This window comes from Nicotiana tomentosiformis, chromosome 5 (assembly GCF_000390325.3).
Source record: "Nicotiana tomentosiformis chromosome 5, ASM39032v3, whole genome shotgun sequence".
Taxonomy (NCBI): domain Eukaryota; kingdom Viridiplantae; phylum Streptophyta; class Magnoliopsida; order Solanales; family Solanaceae; genus Nicotiana; species Nicotiana tomentosiformis.
In genome coordinates this window covers 23403700-23409656 of record NC_090816.1, presented here as the reverse complement: position 1 = coordinate 23409656, position 5957 = coordinate 23403700, and the positions used below count along the sequence as shown (strand labels likewise).

The 5957-nt window shown below is 34.8% G+C and overlaps 1 non-coding gene across 1 annotated transcript; it reads left to right on the top strand.

Annotated features, from left to right (window-relative positions):
- On the top strand, positions 1 to 72 carry TRNAN-GUU (transfer RNA asparagine (anticodon GUU)). The gene has a single exon. It is a non-coding gene; the product is annotated as a tRNA-Asn (tRNA).
- The last annotated feature ends 5885 nt before the right edge of the window (positions 73 to 5957 follow it).

Sequence of the window (5957 nt, the reverse complement as noted above, 5' to 3'; positions counted from 1 at the left end):
TCCTCAGTAGCTTAGTGGTAGAGCGGTCGGCTGTTAACCGATTGGTCGTAGGTTCAAATTCTACTTGGGGAGATTTGATTGATTCTGAATTACAAAATTCAGAATAAAGGGGCTCGCTTTGCTCGTTAAGAGTACTCAATAGAATTAGATTTTTTTTTATGACTGTTGAAGTGACCGAACAAAATATTGGATTGATTCAATACCGAATTCCAGATCTCCATAGACGACTAATGGTAGGGGCTGCATTTTTCGGAAAGAAAGATAGTGGCAAAAAGATGTTAATCACCTTCCAAAACGGACAGAAACTACCAAAAAAATATTTTATATTTTTTTTAAATTATACACCGACCGAAATTGGTCGGTATATTGATCAAACATTTGACCGCAGTGGTCAGACTTGCTTCGTCAAGCAACTTTTTAATTACCGACCAACATCGGTCGGTAATGTGAACCCATATTTTTAAATTTTAATAATTATATTATTATTTTAAATATTTTATAAAAATTTATAGTTGAATTTACCAACCAAAGTCGGTCGGTTATTACAGGGGAAGATTTGACCGACCAACTTTGGTCGATTGATGTAATTTCTGAAAAATAACCGACCAATTTCGGTCGGTTCATGGGTCAAACATGGTCAAACTTTTGAATCGCATTAATATTTACTATCGAAATAATATAAATATAATTTGTTAACACTTTATTTTTTAATACAAATAACGAATACACTAACATATACTATAACAAGCTATATATAGTCAAAGTAGTACAACGAAGTGTGTGTGTATATAAATTGGTATAGCCGCATCTAAAAACGTGAAGCGCTAGGGCCACAAGGTCGGGTTCTTTTGGGGATAGACTTGTGAAGAAGCAATAATCTAATTAGTATATATAATTGATCATCATCAAATATATCTATTTGTAAATTAATTCATCAACTTATAACTTACTTAGATGCATCAATGAATATTAACAACAAAACATCTCGACTTATATCGATGAATATTAAAAACAAAATGTCTCGACCTATATCGATTAATCTATGTCATGCATTATTAGTGATGAATGAATGAAATATAGAAGAATACTAAACTTCTTTGACATGTATATATGGATCACAAATTAAAGAAACGAAAGAAGTTATTAGCATTAAGTAAATGAGTTAATATAACAATCGACTAAACATATTTAAAATAGAATAATATTGGTTTACCAATTCATCAATTGATAAATTTTTCGTACGTAGTAATGTATGTGATTGATCATCAATTACAATATAGTGTGTGTGTGTGTATGTGAAATTACTCATATACTTAATTATAACTTAGAAAATTAACTTAGATAGATGAATACAAAAGGTAAAACGTCTTGACCGATATTTATTAATCTATGTGATTTGTAATTAGTTATAAAACGAATGAATATATAAGATGAAATGTGAAATTTGAATAAAATAAACATCTCATATATATACCTTTATATGTGTGTGTGTGTGTCTGAATAAAATATATGCTTATAATTTATTAAAAGTAATTAGTTAATATAATTATTTATAAAAATTATGCTTATAGTTTATAATTATTTATAGTATATATGTGTGTGTGAGAGAGAAAGAGAGAATAAAATAAATGCTTATAGTTTATAATAATTATTTATATTTTATAATATTTTAAAAAACAATAACACAAAAAAAATATTTTTTTTAAAAAAAATAACCGACCGACTCGGTTAATGGTCAAACACAGTCAACGCGCGGTCACTTAAGTGTACCGACCGACGTCGGTCGGTAATTCTAATTTCGGATCCCAAATACGGGCTTTCCCCCTCATTTCTCTTAATCTCTTCTTAAAATTTTCCAACTCCCCGCTCTCTCCTCCCTCACACACACAACACCCTTCCTCCACTCCTTCTCTATTTCCCTCACACAAATCTCATTCCCCACCCCACGTCGCCACTGTCCCCCCCTCCCGTCGTTATCGTCGCCACTGTCGTTGCTACTGCCTCCACTGTCGCCACTGCCCCTCCGCCTCCTAAAAATTATAGGTTTCGATTTGAACTTACATTGTTTGTATAATTTTAATATTTTTTTTATTTCGTTATGAATTAATTAATTGATTGTTTAAATTTGAATTTTATTGAAATCTAGGGTTTAGGTCATGTTAAAATTATATTGAATTGAATAGAATTGATTACTAGGGTGTAAATTCAATGTTTAAGTTTGTATTGACTTGAGTAGTTTAGTTAGGAGTTGAATGTTTAACTTTGAATTGAATTGTTCTTTTAAGATTTGTTCTTATGAATTGAACTTTTAGGGTATGAATTGAATTTTTAGGGGCAAGTGTTGAACTTTTTGGATAGAGCTTATGTTGTGTGAGTTTAATTGAATTGTTTAGGGTATTAGTTGAATTGTTTAGGGTATGGGTTGAACTTGTAGGATATAAATTAAACTTTTAGGGGTAATGGTTAAACATTTTGGATGTGAGTTGAACTTTTAGGGATAATTATTAAATCTTTTGGGTATGAATTGAACTTATAGTTTATGTTTAAATTGAATAAATCATAATTAATTGTATTTACTCTAATTTAATTTTGGTATAATTAGTAAAAATTAATTATCTTAATTAACTAAAAATAATTTAATTAATTTATAATTGTAAAATAAATTAAGTAGTTCTAATACTTATGGAAATATCTCAATATTGTTTTTTTATTTGTATAGATGGAACATCGTACTTGGATGTACAATAGAAATTATCCTAATCGGCGGGGATTGTGGGAGGATTTTGTATAAGGGATTGATGATTTTATTAGACATACAATGTCACATTCATCATACCAAATTGAAGGAGTAATCAGGTGCCATTGTGTCAAGTGCGATTGTGTGATGTTTAAAAAATCGGAGGAAGTTAAGTTTCATCTTTATAGGAAGGGGTTTATAGAGAATTACTTTGTGTGGACTAATCATGAGATCGATGGTAGCCGTGGAATATTTTATAACATGGTTGTTGGTGAAAGTAGTAGGTTGGTGGAGAATAGAAATCATGATTCTAGAATTCAGGATATGGTTGCGGATGCTTTTGGGATGCACTCCGGAGGTGAGCCCAATGAAAATGTTGAACAAACTCCTAATAATGATACACAACGTTTTTATGAACAGTTAGAGGAAGCTAGTCGTCCACTACGTGAAGAAAGTCTGCACTCTGAGCTGTCTGTTGCAGTTAGATTACTAAGTATCAAATTTTATTGGAATATTTCTCAAACGGCCATGGACTCTTTCATTGACCTTATGAGTGAACTAGTTGACCCAAATATCAGCTTACCTGGTGATTTATATAAGGCAAAGAGATTGGTTTCTAAGTTAGGACTTTCGTCGATGACAATTGATTGTTGTGAAGATGGTTGCATGTTATATTATAAAGATGATGCAAATTTAGAAAGTTGTAAATTCTGCGAAAAGCCTCGTTTCAAAAGGCTTTCCAGCGGGAATATGGTCGTTGTGAAGGCGATGCATTATTTGCCTATTATACCTAGGTTAAAGAGGCTATATGTGTCGATGAGTTCTGCTCCTCATATTATATGGAGCTTTTCCGTTGCCCTGGTCTCGTGAGTCATCGCCAGAGGCTCGACCTCCACGTGATCGTTCCTCCCGTCCTCTACAAGATCGTTCTCTATACCGTCTTGTAGATGAAAGTTCATCAGATGGTGATGATGGTGTAGAAAATACTCCTTGACCAATACTTTGAACTAGACTAATAGAACTAGTTTTGAATTAGATTGAACAATTTTGAACTTGTTGTAATTACTTAGTTTTTGCTTAGTTTTGGACTGTGATATTTAATTGGACTTTAATTTGTTAGTTTTAAAGTATTAATTGGATGTTTGGTTAGATTTGTGGTGAATTAGGGGTTGCATGTGGTGAATTGGTGGTTATTTGAAGTGAATTGGGGGTATTGGTATGCTGTTTTTATTTGACATGTGGTGTAGCTACCAAAACAAACATTTTCTGCCACAATTAATCCTACAAAACCGATCAACCTTGGTCGATAACTGATAAAAAAAATGCAAAATACTGACCAATGTGGGTCGGTTAATGCACATTAAATTCCGAGAAATCCAACATTACCAACCAACTTTGATCGGTAAGTTGGCTGCCCTGTCCAAATTATCGACCAACGTTGGTCGGTATTTATAAATTGTAATTATTTATAAAAAAAATATATTTAATACCGACCAAAATTGATCGGTAAGCAAAATTAATATATTTAAAACACCGACATTCTGACCAATATTGGTCAGTAAGTCAATTAAATTGCCAGATGGTCGTGTAGAGCATACCGACCAATATTGGTCGGTAATTTCCGACCGACTGTGGTCGGTATGCTCTTCTGACCTTCAAACTACCGACCACATGTAAATGGTCGCGTTTTGGACGATTATTGGCCATTACCGACTTATTTGGGTCAGTTTTGTGTGGACGGCTTTTCCCGGATTTCTAGTGGTGTAAACCCATAGAATTTAAATTCTGAATCCGCCTTTGACTATGGTGAAGTAATAAATGTGCATATGCAATACATCTGTCTTGCATCAATTGGTATGAAGTAAATACTAGATGCGAATAAGCTTTTACTAATGCTAATTAACATGCAAGGGGTCATGATATAATTGTGGGTGTAAAATTATGGAATTAACTATCTCATATAGAAGGTGGGATAACTAATTTCATGTGATATCCCACTACAGGATATCCCACCATCGTACCAAACGACCCCTTAGCATAAAAGTTATCCTGAGATTAGCTAATACCCCAAACTAAACCTGGGATAAAGTTAATTCCAAACTTTATCCTGGATTAATTATTATTCTTATTTCATGTACCAAACGACCTAGGGGAATAATTCATGAGAAAATTTTTGTCTGTTGCACATACCAGCTCAATGAATATATCACACGTGCATTGTTCTCACTAAAATCATGTAAAGATCCGATCGGTCATTTTGAGGGTAATAGCCCCGATCCCCTATTTACTATTTTTTTCGTACCTTTTTCTACTTATATGACTTGCCGGGAGGTCTTTTTTTTTTCGGAGTGTCTTGGGACACTTAGTCCCTAAAAACGGAAGCTTAAGTCTTAGGATTTTGACCGTAGTCGGAACTGTGTGAATACGACTCCGGAATATAGTTCTGTCGATTCCGTTAGCTCCGTTGGGTAATTTTGGACTTGAGAGCATGTTCGGACTGTGAATTTGAGGTATGTAGCTAATTTAGGCTTGAATTGGCGAAAGTCGAATTTTTGGAGATTTTGACCGGTAGTGAACTTTTTGATATTGGAATCGGATTCTGATTCCGGAAGTTGGAGTATGTCCGTAATGTCGAATATGGCTTGTGTGCAAAATTTGAGGTCAATCGGACGTGGTTTGATAGATTTAGGTATCGGTTGTGGAAGTTCAAAACTTTGAAGTTCATTAAGTTTGAATTGGAGGGTGATTCGTGTTTTTAGCGTTGTTTGATATGATTTGAGGGCTCGACTAAGTCCGTGTGGTGATTTAGGACTAGTGGGTATGTAAGGTTGAGGTCTCGGGGGCCTCGGGTTGATTTTGGATGGATAACGGATCAAATTTGGTTTTGGAAGAATAACTGAAGTTGTTGCACCTTGTGTAATCGCACCTGCGCAATATTGACCGCAGGTGCGAGCCCGCAGAAGCGAGCCAATGGACGCAGATGCGGTTTGGAAGGAAGAGGCCAGAGGTCGTTGGTGCGGAGGTATAACCGCATCTGCGCATCTGCAGATGTGGAAAATAGAGCGCAGAAGCGGAAGGGGCCAGGGCGTGAGGGATCGCAGAAGCGGAAGAATTCCGTAGGAGCGGGCGTCGCATGTGAGACTATGGGCCGCAGGTGTGAGACTTCTGGACAAAATACTTAAATGCAAGGGTTCGCGATTTTTGCTCATTTTTAACATTT